We start from the raw sequence: 14,995 nt of genomic DNA on the forward strand, positions 1-14,995 counted from the left end.
ATGACTGCATTTGTAGTAGACCTTTCTATGAGAGCACATGAAACTTTTTACCCTTTTCTTGCCCTAAAAGTGGGCAAAAGGACAGAACCAACTGAAAGCAGTGTCCATCACACTGAGCATCATGGGCAGATGGTTGTCAGTGGGAGAAGGCATGTTCCCCAAACAGCACATTGCCTTGTCTTGCTTTCCACTATAGCATGAAGGTCTACCCAAAGAAAATATTTTCATAAGCATTCATCAAGGAACCATTGTATACATTTTGCCTAGTGTAACACTGTAATGCATGACTATTAATGAGGATATTTCTGAATTTATGCTGGCAGGTCTTCAAAGATAGGTGAGACCAAGACCCCAAGAAGTCAAACGGCTTTGTGTAAAAACCCAGCCAAGCATTTTTTCTGAATGATTTTAAGCCCTGAAAAGCTTCAGTGAGCTGTAACAGAAACAAAACATGGCTAAAAACAGCAAGATCAATTCCAGATATGTTCTCAAGCAGCGTCAAAACCTTACCATGAGAATCGACACAACTTGATATCCTTTCAGTTGTGGCTATAAAGCCTGTTGCCTAGAGAATATTAATTAATCCTGCTTAACAAATAATGGCAGAGTTGCTAAGTGGCAGTCACAGGTAATAATTAAAATAAAAATGTGTTGAGCTTGTTGAGCTATGAAATACTATTTCTTACACAAGATTGTGATGTAATATTGATGATCTGATGATATCTTAGAGGAGCTGTTAAAAAGGTATTATTTCCTCAGAGGTAGGGAAATAGAGTCCATTCCATGTAAATTAGGCTCAGATCTTATAATGTAGAGAATTTCAGTGGAAGCAGAAAGAATGTGTTTCTAAATTGGAAATGGACTGAAGTACTTCTTTTTTTTTTTTTTTTTTCCCCCATAGAACAATAAAACCAGCTTCTTTTCACTGTTTTTTTTATTGAAACATTTCAGTGTTTGTCATTATAACAGACCCATTTTAACTGGTAAGCAATGGATTTCATAATGTGACAATAAATGCAACAGATTTCCTAATGTGACAATAAATTAGTAGGTTCTTTTACAGATCAGACAAAAGATATAAAATAATAAAAAATGTAACCTGACATTACTGTACAGTAAATGATCTTGGATATTCTCAATAATCTTCAGTCTATATCAGACCTTCATTTTTCATTAAACTATAAAGGGTCTCTGACAGTCAGTAGGAGAATTCTGGGCTTCTACAGGCCCATAGGGAAACTGAAGAGTCACCACACTGAGCCATCTCAGCCCTTGCAAGTGTACCTACCCAACACTGCTATGCTGAATCTGAGAGTTGAGGGCAACCAGCAGCATCGGGCAACCAGGGAGCTGCCAGCACTGAAACTAAGGGCAGGAACCTGCAAAGGAACAAAAGTAGTTATTTTTGGAAAGTGGGCCCATGGGCCAGCTGCTTAAATTTGGATTTATAAGAGTTTGCTCAAATTATTTATCTGAGCACTTAATTCTATAGCAGAAAAATAAATCTGAATTAAATACTATTTAAAAATTATCCCATAACCAACAGTTATTTAGTGTGAAATTTTTGTCTTTATTTCCAACACAGCTGTTGGATTGTCTTGGGAGGATTTTGAAACGCAGATAACTTCAGTCTTTATGTAATTCAGAAGCGGAAGAGCTATCTGAGTTTGCTTTCAAAATCAAGAAACAGAGCATGAAGATTTTTCCCCTAATATCTGCTGCTTGTACTGTTTAACCTCTGAGAAACAAAACTGTGTAACCCTGCTTTCTACTAAATGCCTCTACACACAATGGTCATCTCTTTCTACATGTTATACATGTAGTTAGTCACTTTATTTTGATACCTTTTCAGACTGCCACAATATTTGAAACTGAGATCAGAAGTGAAAAAAAGAGTTCCTAGGCCACCTAGGCCACCTCTTCTTCACAGAATCATAGAATCACAGAATATCCCAAGTTGGAAGGGACCCATAAGGATCATCGAGTCCAACTCCTGGCACCACACCGGTCTACCCAAAAATTCAGACCATATGACTGACAGCACAGTCCAAATGCTTCTTAAACTCAGGCTTGGTGTCTTCAATACAGTTATTTTCCAATTTGCAGAGTAATCAAGAGTCAGGACTTCATCAATGCCTGTTAATGAGGTTGCTACATAGTATGGCAGATCTCACCATTATGCCTTTTTGAGGGTCCTTTGGGAGGCATTTAGTGCTTTCCTTTTCTTTTTTTTTTTCTTTGAAGTTACATTCTTGTAACAGATTCTGATTGCACTTGGACAAGTTGCTAGGACTTTGCTCCTTAGGGATTGGTCCTTGGGAACGGAGATAGGAACCACCAATGCCAGTTCAAAACCCAGCATGGCTCAACTGCTCAAATGGCACACCACTTCAAGGTGCTGCTGCTTTATTTAAGTGCCAAATTCCCTTCTGGATTGAAGTTCACAAGCCCCTCTCCGTTTGGAGCACACCCCAGGACTGCAGCCTGCTGCAGCAGTTCATCCCCTGTATCACCAGACCTGCACTCCTTCCTAAAGCAGCTGGTTGGGACATGCAGCATCACACTCTGACACACTAATTTCATTTATTTATTTATTTTTAATAGTGATTATTTTGAAACACATTAAATACTCCAATTACCATTCCTCCTCAATATTTCCTTGCCAAGCCCTACCCTCCATCTGGTCTGACTAGTCTGCTGCCTCCCCGGGGGGCAGATTTTTGTTTTCTCCTGGGGGACGGGACAGGCGTGGAGGAGGGAAACATCTATTTCCAGCATATTCTTTTAGAAGACACTGTTGACTGATGCTTTGAGCCTTTTAGCACAAAAAGAAGTTATCCTGGAAACCATCAGAGACAAAATAGAAAACAAACCCTATTTACTTAGGGTAGGTTCTTTACGGAGCAGAAGAAGCACAAAAGGTGTGCAGAAATTCTATAGTGATTACAAGATCTCTCAAGACTTCGCTAGGCTCACCTCACTGGAAAAAAATGCTGGAAATCCACTAATTGAATTCGCAATCAGCAACCTTAGGAAGTGAGAGTCTGTGAGGCTGCATTTATGGATGGCCATATGATTTATATAATGTTGTCAGTAGAGGAAAAAACAGGTCTTTTTTCCACATCAGTACTGTGATCATTTATAACATTGAAGACCCTATGCCTACCTAGCCCTAGTCAAATATCATGCAAAAATCCAACAACAAAACTTTTGCCCCAGCAGAAGTAACCTCCAGAACAGGCTTGGCAGGCCCTGGCCATAAGCACATCTCCTGCAATGACTCCAGTAAAAACACTGAAGATAAGTGACAACCTCAATTTTATATATACTTGTGCTTTAATCTGCATTTCCTCCTTCAGTCATATGTGGCTGTTCTTATTCATCACTATTTTCCATGAGATGCAGGGGAAACACTTCATCCCAAGCTATCTGGGGATCAGAAGCTTTCCTGCTGGCCTGGTCTTCAGCTCATGTTCTCAGGCCAGGAGGATCTAGGACATTCATTACCATCCCTCTGCCAGGCACCTGCTCCATTTGTTTTTCACACAAATGAAAGACAAATGAGGGAATACGTAAAATACTGTACTAAAGTTTCAACTAGTTCTTCCACAACCTTAATAAAGAAAACAGATTTTTTCCTTGTTTAGAGGAAAATCTATGGAACATGTGAGTGCACGTGCATGCACACACACACACACACTCAGAATACCAAGTTAATATCTTCCGTAACTACAAAACTAATGTCAAAACATTTAACTAAAAATGGGACTTCGAAAAATAACTATGGCTTAGCAGAGCTAGGGATTTCTGTGTCTACAATATCTTGGCACTTCTGAAAGCATCTCTGGAGGTATTTTGATAGTGATGTTGACAGCAATCATTCATGGCTCCCCCACAGAGCCAGCAAGAGCTTTGTATCACATAGTAAGTAGGTACCAAACACATAAGGCTTTTCAGATCAAAATATCACTTCAAACAAGATACAGAAGAAGTAAGAGCAGATAATGGCTCATCAATAAGCCAGGATAAATGATCTCTCAGACTAAATTTTAAAAGCAGCAATGGAACAAAAATAATCAAACCTTCAATTTCGTAAAAGAAGGTTTTGTGAATAGAGAATTAAAATCCCCCAGATTCCTCTTTGGGGAAGATGGTTTCATCTTGAAAGTGACTCCCTCAGTCATACTCAGTTGCAAATATTAGAACTTAGAACTCTCTTTAAACCTTTTATGCAAACAGCAAGCATTTACTATGATACTCTTAAAAACTTACTTATTCAACAGCTGGGTCCACAACACCAGCTATTGCATCAGATTTGACATTGGTGAAGTTGCACATGTCTTGCATAAATTTCTGCTGCAAATATCATATGCAAAGTTTATGTCCTTTACTAGAACAAGGGACAGCTATTTTAGCAGTACTTCCAGTCTCCATCTTCAGTATGGTGCAATAGAAAGATAGATACAAAGCCATTGCTATATTTAATTTGTTAGGCAACTGAAAAATCAACACAATTTATTAAATGTAAAACAGCACCTTGAGACTCTCAGTACAACGAAACAATTTGAAACACTTTTCTATAACTCAATATCAGATTTAGAAATTAATTTTGAAAAACAGGAAGTCTTATCTGCATCTCCTGACTTTACAAAAATGGACAGGGAAGCTTACTAGAAAAAGTTCCCATGACATTTCTATCACTTCTGCTTTCAGTCATGGTAAGATACTAAAGAGCAGCCCATAACACAGATTTTTTACTCCTCTCCCCCTTACAGACCAGGCACTGGAAGATAGACCGAGGAAGTATTTTTTTCAGCACCTTCATAAGTGTTGGTTTGAGAAAAGATTAGATTTTGAGAGAAAGGATATACTATCCCCAAGCACATAATAAATGTTTGCTCATTCTCAATAACTACAAAATTTACTGGGACAACTGGAAGCCAGAAAAAAAAATGTAAATTTTCTTAAGTGTCTGATAATTATTTTTTTTATTTATTTGCCTATAGCTCCATTTTCACAGGAAGTCCCTTCCTTCAGAAAATAAGTTACATTACTTTATGATTCAGTGCATGAATGGGTAGGCAGCATGGGAGATTATGAATAAGATTCCATATTATTAAATGGTCATAAATGCACCCACTTGAATAAGGCTTTGAAAGAGCAATCCGTCATCAGACTTTAGACTAGTCTAGATTTGCATGACTTGCATAAATCCAGCCCCACCTTCAAGTTCACAGCCACTCTCAATTCTTCTCAAATCAGGTCAACTTCTCCTTACTCCACGGTTGCTGTCAAATCAAAAAGAACTTAATTATTAAATGAAAGCTTTTGGTTCCTTCACAATATCCCCTTCTCATTTCCCAACCACAATCCCTGTTTCTTGTAAGCCTTAGGGCACAGATTCTAAGGTGATAAGAAATAGTAAAGTGCACCTACTTGAAAAATTAGTTGCATAAGTAATCTTTTCTGAACATTTTGCTTTCTAGCTTACTTTATTCAGCCATTTTTAACAGTTTAAATTTAGCTAAAATCTTCTTTTTTTTTTTTCTTTTACCTGCAGTGAGTAACTGTCCCAGCTTTTGTTCTCCTTTACAGAGAGGAGAAAATTCATAGAAATTTAACAACCCAGTAAGGATTGAAGCCAAAGCTGAATGTAGTTTTTGTCCAGCACTGGCCTGCTGTTAACCCAGTCCTTGATATAAGCAGTGTGGAAATTTGTGGTTTTTTCCACTTTTTTTTTTTTTTTTACTTTTTTTTTTTTTTTTCCCCCAGAGAAAGATGGTATAATCCAGACTGATCTAACCATGTCCAAGTCATGTTTGTTATCAGGTGGTAAAGATGACCAGATGGAGTCTTCTACAGGGGTTCAGGGGTCAGACTTGCTATCTTGACAGCTGGCACTCTCACCTGCAAGTCTCACAGTACACTGCAGAAGACTTTGGTGTCAGCTGCACAGAGTGACCACGACACACTTCGTACATTAGAATAATGAAGACTCTTTAATTTTTAGTGAAATGGAAAAACATCCTTCATGAGTAATAGAAAGCTATCTAGGAACTCAGCTTTTATTTGAAGTACTTATAGCCACGGAGCACCTCCTTTACATATGTTATATTATTATTTAGAGGATAGGCATTTTGTATGTGCTTGGCTGGAATTAAAACCCTTATGTTAATGCTCACTTAACAGAATAACTGCTTAACTTTAATAGACCAGCAGATGTTGTCAGATTATTTTTGAGGTATATTGGTATTGCAACTAGCAGTGACTTAGGCAAATGCTTTGTGCATAAACTGTGAAGCAAAAAACAATGAACACAATTAGCAGCTGTGGGATCACAGGATTGCTTGGGCTGGAAGGGACCTCCAGAGCTTGCTGGTCCCACCTCCAACTCAAAGCAAGGGCAGCTCTGGGTTCAGACCTAGAGACTCAGTCCATGTCAGGTTTGACTAAGATGCACCTATTTCTCAGGAATGTGTGTGCCTTTATTTCTACCATAAAAAATATTACCCTGCCATAAAGGTTGTTCCAATCTTCAAACTTATTTTTAACATGGGATCTGATGAACACTCCTAATAGAAGAGGAGAAGGCAAATGAACCACAGATGAGAAATTTAGGCTTAAACAAAGATTATAGTCAGAAATGACTTCAGTGAAATATGGCCATTGAATCAGAGCTCCTCAGCAGACATTATGCAAGATTACATGTATATGTGCATTACTGTATACATAACTGCATGGTAAAGACATTATACCACAAGCAGGAGTGTGCATTCATGTGTGGTGAATGCAGCAACACACAAAGGATCAGGGGCGGCACAAGTGGTGGGACAAAATTGATGTCTGATTTTTAAGCTATATAGTGTTCTTTACTGCCTTGGTAAAACAATACCAGTTGCAAAACCAGTTTAATTATCTTCTATTTATTACATTTTGAGGTAAAAACTGGTGTGCATCATTGAATCTAATTGTAAAAGCTATAATAAACATCTTCAAGTTTTAGTCTTGGTAATTTGGAATAGGGTATGACTTGGAAATGTTGTAAGGAATAAAGTAAAGTTTATGTTTAAAAGAAATATAAACCTGTTAAGATAAAGAAATGAATATTATGGAAATATACGGCTTTGACTCTGCTCCACAATGATATCAGAAGTCAAAACAGGTAAAATGAAATATATTTATTAAATATATATTAATATTAGCAGAGATCCATAATGGGAAATAGTCTGTGAAAGGGTAGAGCTAAGGTTTCCTTGGTTGAACACTTAGATAAGCAACACAGCATTTAACTCTCAATTACTTTTTAAAAAATATTTTCAATCTATGTAAAATACTGAAATCATTAGCCAAGTTTTAATCCCCTGTCACACCATTAACATAGACCTTAAATGAAAAAGAACTATTTGCAGAAAAAATAATCAAGCCCTTCTTTTCAGACATGGTAGGCTGTAGCCAGTGCTACAGAAATTCACTTTTTTTTTTTTTTTTTCAAACTTTTCCTCGCCTTTTCTTGATCTCATACAAAACCGCCTTTAACTGGAAGTTTATTTTGCTTAATAAAATTAAGTGTGTTGAGTAGACTCATGAGTAAGAATTGGACTTGTGAAGCCACATTCATTCAGAAATGGGAGACACTCCTCCTCTTCCCTAGAAAATATGAGGTTGTTTTCACCTCATTTCTTCGTATTCTGGGAAGAGGTAATGTTTCAGGATGGAAAATTTTGAACAAATCTGTCTTTTGTCAGAACTTTGTATTTTCATTGAACCAAGCCAATTTCAACTAAACTGTCCTTGGGAAATATTTCTCAGGACTAGCAAGAAATTTCTGGTCAAAACACAGCTGAGACCTCCCCTCTTTGCCCTATCTGTTGTATAATGTAGAGGTTTCCTCTTTTATGGGTGCTCTCAGACAAGCATTCAGGATATGCTTTTCTAATGCCTTCATCTTCCTGGTAAAGGCATTAACTACCAATATGATTGCTGTCACAGGATCACTAATTCCTTCCTTGGTTTTTCATTTAGTTGCTAACAGGCTCAGGAAGACATCAGGCAAGTGGACAAACATTGCTTTTATTCTTCTGATGAACAGAAGAAGAATACTTCTACCTACTCATGCTGCTACTACCTACTCATGCTGCTATTTAACATCAATAAATACTAAGAGCACCTGGAGCCTTTCTTTCTGAAAGCAAGCCACCGCACTATGGAGGTCTTTAAGACCCACCTGGACTTTATCTCAGTTTCCACCCCTCCTCCCCCCTTCCCTACTCTTTGTGACCAACTACAAATGGCTCTAGGAGTATCAAGGAGCAGGGAAACACAGCAGGATGCCAAGCCCGGCTCACCTACCTCCTGAGGGGAGATGTGACCTTGAACAGAAGATCCGAGAGCTAAGTGTCTGGAGCTAAGTGACCTCACTCCAGTTTTGCAAGAGGTCAAGGATTTTTGGCAAAAAGTAATTAAAAAAAAATAATAATAAGAGGCTATGAGTGTCATAGAATGAAAGCCTGTAATACAGTTATTAAGGCCAGTTGGCTGAGACAGTATCATCTGGACAGGACAGCATACTCCCAGACCCATTATGCTCTAAAAAGAAGTGCTCTGGCCAAAATCAGACTGCACCACTTGAATAATGTTTCTTAAATTATCATAGAAAAAGATGTTTAAAACAGTATATGTAAGTTATTATCAGGGGTATGGAAGCCTAAGAAAAGGCTAGAGACATTTTATGCTGCCTTCAAATGAACTGGTATAAGGGGAAAGCTCTTAAAATACATTATACAGGCAAAATAGAGTCATGGCCAAGCACAAAAAGCTATGCTGAAAGCACAGTAAAAGTGCTTCTGGGAAGAAAAACAAATATATCTAAATTAACTAGGTTTAAAAAAAAAAAAAAAGAAGAAGAAAATGTATTTGTTTTTTCTAGACAATTATGGTAGCCTTTCTTACACAGACTTATGAAAGATACAGTTAAGTGACCTGTTGGCTGTTTATACCAAACACAGTTTAGCCATATGCAGCACATCTGACGCAGTTTAGGGCACAAGATCAGGATCCAAGCAGCACAAGCTTATGCAGGTCACCACATCCTCCTCCCGCCCTTGTCCCCAAGATCCTGGTGGAAAACAAAGAACTGAAGTGCCGCGAGGTCAGACCCATCCTGTGCTGACACTGTCCAAACACAGAGCAAAGCTCCCCTGCCGTGCAGCAGCAGTGAAGGGGACCTGATAATGTTTGTTCAACAGCAAGTGGAGCCTGCCTCAGGAGGAAATGATCTCAGAGGTATGAGAAACTTGGGAATACGAACCAAAAAAGCCCTTATACATGATACCATGGTCCTTGGCACTGCCACCATGGAGTGACAGCGATGCCACAGTGTCGTGGTGGGAGGCCACAGTCAGAGGTCACAGCAGCACCACAACGCACATGAGGATTGCCCCAGCAAACCCACGGTGTAAGGGTATCTGCACCACCTTCTATACATATCTCATAGGATATCCAGTACGGGACAGCAAGTCAAGCCTACCCCCCTCCAGGGTCAGGCAACAGGCACACATGGTCCAGGGAACATAGTGAGAACCAGAAAAGAGACCTGCAGCATATGACCTCATAGCAGTGGGGCTGATCTCAGCAGCCATTAGCAGCTCACAGTGCACCTGACAGCTTAACCACAGAACATATGTAGATTTAAATTAAATTTGAATCATATATGTTGGATTCTGACAGCTATTCCAGGTGCCTGGAGAAGGCAGGCAGATCCCAGACGTGGGCAGAAGAGTCAAATTCCCTGCTGCCTGCTCCTTTTCCCCTGCTTCTCCTCATTCCCCTCTCCTCCCCCAGAGCTTTCAGCAGGCACAAAAACTCAAAGTTTCCTAGAAATGCTGTGTAGAGCAGACACACATCTTCACAGCCAGCTTTCACACCTCGCTCACTGCCTTTCAAAGTCTGCCACAACCACTCTTGGCAGTGGCACCGATGCACAGCACTGCAGGTGGCAGAGGAAACCCAGAAATACCTCTTTTTGGGTGGGGATGCTTTGGAAGGAAGTTACAGGAAAGGGTATTGCATTGTGAATTTGTTCGTCCTGTACTGCCAGTGGATATATGTTGTTAGACATTGCCATATGGAAAAGCCGTGTCTTGAGTCTGTAAGGTGTTGACTGGCCAGTGGCAGTCGGGTAGGCCTCGCAAGGACCTGGCCAATGTGTTTACTTCCACCTGGGGCTATTGTTCATTAAACACACTTATGCATAGATTTCTTCCATATTTAAATACCCATAGCTCTGTCCCTTGCTTGTGTGTTAATGGGTAACTGCCTGAAATCAATAGTCTGAAGCAGTAAGTGCTTCCGCAATTGCAGGAGAAATATCTCATCAGCCTTGTGCTAATGGCTGAACACGCTCTCAAATGGCCGCCCCATGTCATCAGCTCTCCCACCTTTTCTGTTCATGCAGTGCTTCATTAATTATTGCTATTTATACTGTCATGGTGACCGGAGGCCTCTGTGAGGAGCAAGTTTTGTGGTCTAGAAGCTAAGAAAAACACAGACCTTCACATGAAGGGTTTCCTGTTAGGTAAAAGGTAAAACACAGAAGAGAAGCAAAGCATCAGTGACAAGGCATTGTGCAGAGGGAAAAAAAATGACAAGGAGGCAGAGTCAAGGATGGAGCAAAGGGAGAAATGTGAGGAAGAGGAGTAACAGAGTGAGGAAGTAAGGAGGCAGCATAGGAAAAGGAGCAAAAAAGGAAACAGAGTAAAGGAAGGATGGCAGCAGAAGGACAGTCCAGGAATGGGGAGAAACAGAGAAGGAACATTTGGGAAAAAAAAAAAAAAAAAAAAAAAAAAAAAAAAAAGAGCAGCCATCAGAGGACAGCAGACAGTGCCCAGACTCCCGGCTGTGCTCAGCCAAGGCTGAGGTCAGCCATGCAGGGAGCACAGAGGGGGTATGCAGCCCCGCTGCCCCAGCTGGGTCCCAGGACAGGTCAGCAAGGAGGCCTCTTGGCTCCACTTCCCACCCACCCTCCCCCTTCTTTGATTTCCCTATCTTTCCCCTACTTTTCATTTTCTTTCTTTTCCACTACCATTCCCTATTTCCTTCCAGCCCTGTGTCTATTCCCCCACTTTTCTTGTCTTTTGTTTCTCAGCCTTTTTTCCCTGCCTTTTCCCTTCCCCCGGCAGCAGAAGAGCCCAACTGAGTTTTGATCACTTTATCAAATAGTTTTTCCCCCGGAATGGTGCCAGCTCAGTTCTGACCAGGAAAGTTAGGCCACAACAACCTCAAGGAAACGATTTAGAAGTGTCACTCCCAGCAACACGGAAAAAAAGCAGATTAAGTGTTTTAAATTGTGGGTGACTTCTCTCTAACTGAGGGTGCCTGTAGTTGAGCGTTCAGTTCCTGCAATGCTGAGCTTAGGCAACTCACTCTGCTCCAAGCTCATGGCCAAAGTTGCCAAGGGGTTTGAAAGAAAAGGACAGTTTAGCTTTTTACAGATGCATTTCTGTCAGAGATTAACTAAATATGTTTTTGATAAAATCCAAGAGGGGCCCCGAGCATTGTAGACATTTTCCTATGAGAACAACAGATGCTCCAACTGCTGGAAACATCTGGAAGAGCTCCCCATCTCCCAGAGCAGACCTTTCAGCACCACCAGCCAAGATAACCATGCAAGTCCCTATGTGGAGCTTCCAGGCTGAGGCACTGCTCAGGGTCTTCAGAAGCACTGCGTCAGCAGGTGACATCTGTAAGTGAGCCCCATGTTTTTTTCATCTCCTATGTTAATGAGACATGTGGGCAGAAAAACCACTGGAATCCGCAAGTCTGACCTCTTTTCAGCTCACTTGCAAACCAGCTGAAAGAAACTTGCTAAAGCGTGCTGTAAGAAAACCCATGTTTTTGGAGTCCTTGTGCTCTAACCTAGGGCATAAGGGGACACTGAGATTTAAAAAGAGATTTGTGGTGAGTGTGATGCATTGTTATGAGATAATTGTCACCTTCTGGGCTCTAGAAGAAGCTGGAAGAATTACATGGGGGGGCTGCATAAGTAGATGGAAAAAATCATTATGTGCTACAGGTGGGAAACCACATCAGGCTGGGGAGATATGGTTTCTTCCCCAGGCAGCCCCACAGAAGATGGGAACAGGGTTAGAAGGACCCTTGGTCTGAAAGAGTGTGGCCAGCCTCAAATCATATGGGTCAGGTACAAGAGGGCACAACTCTGTGATTGTTGCAGACCACTTACACAAAGAGAAAAGTTTTCTGTTAAGAGACCAGTTAAGGGCTGCTTTGCACTGCTGGCCACTGAGTTTCTACTCCTTGTAAGGGCCAGCAGCACTCACTTTGACAACCCCCAGAAATTTTCTTCCTAAGGGAAGGAGACAAGCCTGTGGTCTACCTCCTGTCTGATCCAACTACTACTACTTTAGGAATCCAACCTAGCTGTGACTCAGAAGACCCAGAAAGGAACCATTTTTCCCCAACAAACTTAGCAGACAGAGCTGTGCACCTACAGAGGATGATTCAGAGAATCTCAGATGTCTGAAGTTGTCTAAATCACTTTGATTTTTGGAAAACCTTCCCAAGTTGCTTGTAATAGTAAAGCTTGTTGTAGCTGCCTAAACTATCTATGGCTTTAACTAGAGGACAGTGGGGAGAAATGAGGACTGAGTCACTTGGTAGCATTGGAATAAGATGAAAATTTCAGGACTACACCTTAAATAACCTAAAATAGCAACTCCTATGGCTTTTAGAAGGTTTTGAATGTACAGAAAAACTGAAAATTTGGTTAACCAAAAATTTGATTAACCAATTTGTAAAAGCAGAAAGTATTTCTGTCCTCTCAGATATCAATGCTGTCATGCAATCAGAAAGAAACTGTCCAGAGTAAAGCATTTTATAACAAAGAGTGTAATCACATCAAAATAGGCCAGAATTGTGAGAATGCTACTAAAATAAAATGCCTTTGGTTTGCAGCCAAAAATCTGCAAAGGGGAGACTAGGAAAACTTTGTGAAAGGTATGCAAGCTTAGACAGCAAGAAGCTACATTACGATGCTTGAAAAGCTTTTCATAGACATGTCTTTGTTCGTCTAGCTCTTGAATAGTTGCTTGCCACACTTGTTTCAGCAGTTTTGGAACAGCAGCAAAAAACTATTTTTTTTTTTTAATTCTGACATTGCTTCACAATTACTAAGGGAAAAAAAAAAAGATGACTTCCAGAAAATTGCATCTGTGCAGACTAATGGTTTTTCCATTTGCTTCTCTTCTGGTTGAGACACAATGCTAGCACAATAGCACCTAGACATGACAGAGACTGCAAGCACTAGCATAGGACAAATGAGTATTTTTCCCTTCAAGTACATTAAAACAAACCCTTTTAGTAACCTGCACTAATTCTAGCTGTCTGGCTTCATGTTATTTGTCTATCATTAATTTTCACACCACTATTCCCTGCCTTTCCTAAACAAGAAGTACTATAACATAATATATATTGTAAAGAGTATGTATGTGTTATAAACTAAAATCCAAATAAGCACAAAAGGGCTTCTAACGATGAAACTTGAAATGGTTTTAAAGACTACAGCATAGTAGATTACGTATATTATATAATTCAGTACTCCTGATTCACTTCATTTCTATGTACTGCATATATTAATAGTCTGGATTTAAAGAAACTTTAACTTTCACAGTTGATTGGTCTGTCTCCTGTGAAACATGAATCCTGAATTTCTTTCTTTTACCAGAAATAGACATTGGGTTCTGTCCAACAGACAGCTTAGGTGTGCATATGTGAGTTTAGCAGCACAGGGTATGTCTGAATCTAAAGCCTGAAATCACTCATCAGAAATTCCTAGTCTCACTCCTGATGGGAAACCCTATTTTTTTGGTATGTATGCAGTCATTCCACACAGACACACACCAAAAGAAAAAGAAAGGGAAAAGAAAAAAAAAAAAAAGAGTGATCCCTAATTGCCGTTTCATAAACTTAAATCCCTAAACAAAATACCAGACTGGCTACATTTTAAAACTGATGATAGAGTAAAAATAAATCCTTTGGTAGCTCACTGGTTTAAACGCAGGAGAAGTCATTAGAGACCTAAAGTAATTTAATTCCATTATATTTTCTCTTGGTTTGGTTCTCCAGGTTAGGTGTCTGTGTAAACCAGTGCTATTGACAGGAAAGTTCTTTCTTTAGAGCAAAGATTTGGCAGTTGAATTTCTTTCCATAGGCACAGTTTTGCGTTGCTCTTGATTTGACAGCAAAGCTCAGCACATCACCTAAATTGATCCAATCTCAGCATAGCCTACTATCCAGTTTGCAGCAGAAGGTAAAAGATCTGCTTGGAAAAAAAAAATAAGGACAAAAACATGAGGATGACAATAACACAGAATAGTTTCTACAGAAGCTGAGAGATGATGTAAGAGTAGTTCGTTAATTTGGAGGAAACTGGACAGGTAGGACAAACAGACTCATAAAAAAAACTTGGGCTAGAGGGAACCTCAGGAGGTCCCTTTCCAAGCTCCAGTGAAAAGCAGGTCAGCTCTGGGGTCAGAGCAGGTTGCAAAGGGCTTGATCCAGTCCCATATGACGCAGGTATGACCAGATGGCATTTGGAAGGTGACTAGTTCTGGAGTAGTCACTGTTTCACACAATGCAGCTTGAGAGCTATTCAAATCATCTGATGCAATTTTAAAGCAAAAGGACGAGTTTTTCATAGAACCTATAAAATACAGAATAATTTGCAACAATATACTGGGAAATCGTAAAATATAAAAGATTTATTGATTAATCATACTAATGGAAGAAAGGTTATTCACTGATTATAAACTATAAATAAAGGCAAGTCAATATGGTCGTCATTATTCTACAGTACCATATCTTCTGGTAGTGTATCTCCTAATGTGCAGGGGTTTGGTTGCAAGGATGCTTCTCTACTTGTTAGCAGACAAACCCTGATTGGATGAGAACAGATCCCAGGACCATACCTGAGGGAAAGTCC

General features: G+C 39.9%; 1 long non-coding RNA gene across 5 annotated transcripts in view; it reads right to left on the minus strand.

Moving 5' to 3' along the window:
• Nucleotides 1-927: 927 nt before the first annotated feature.
• Nucleotides 928-14,995, minus strand: part of LOC311440948 — a 98,276-nt gene continuing 84,208 nt past the window's right edge. For all 5 annotated transcript variants that reach the window (XR_014695660.1, XR_014695661.1, XR_014695662.1 and 2 more), the window contains 2 exons: nucleotides 5,224-5,288; nucleotides 928-1,379 (listed from right to left, as the gene is read on the minus strand). This is a non-coding gene — a long non-coding RNA (uncharacterized lncRNA). The remainder of the gene's footprint in view (nucleotides 1,380-5,223; nucleotides 5,289-14,995) is intronic.

The sequence above is a fragment of the Aythya ferina genome (genome assembly GCF_964211825.1).
Source record: "Aythya ferina genome assembly, chromosome: 8".
In the NCBI taxonomy this organism is placed as follows: domain Eukaryota; kingdom Metazoa; phylum Chordata; class Aves; order Anseriformes; family Anatidae; genus Aythya; species Aythya ferina.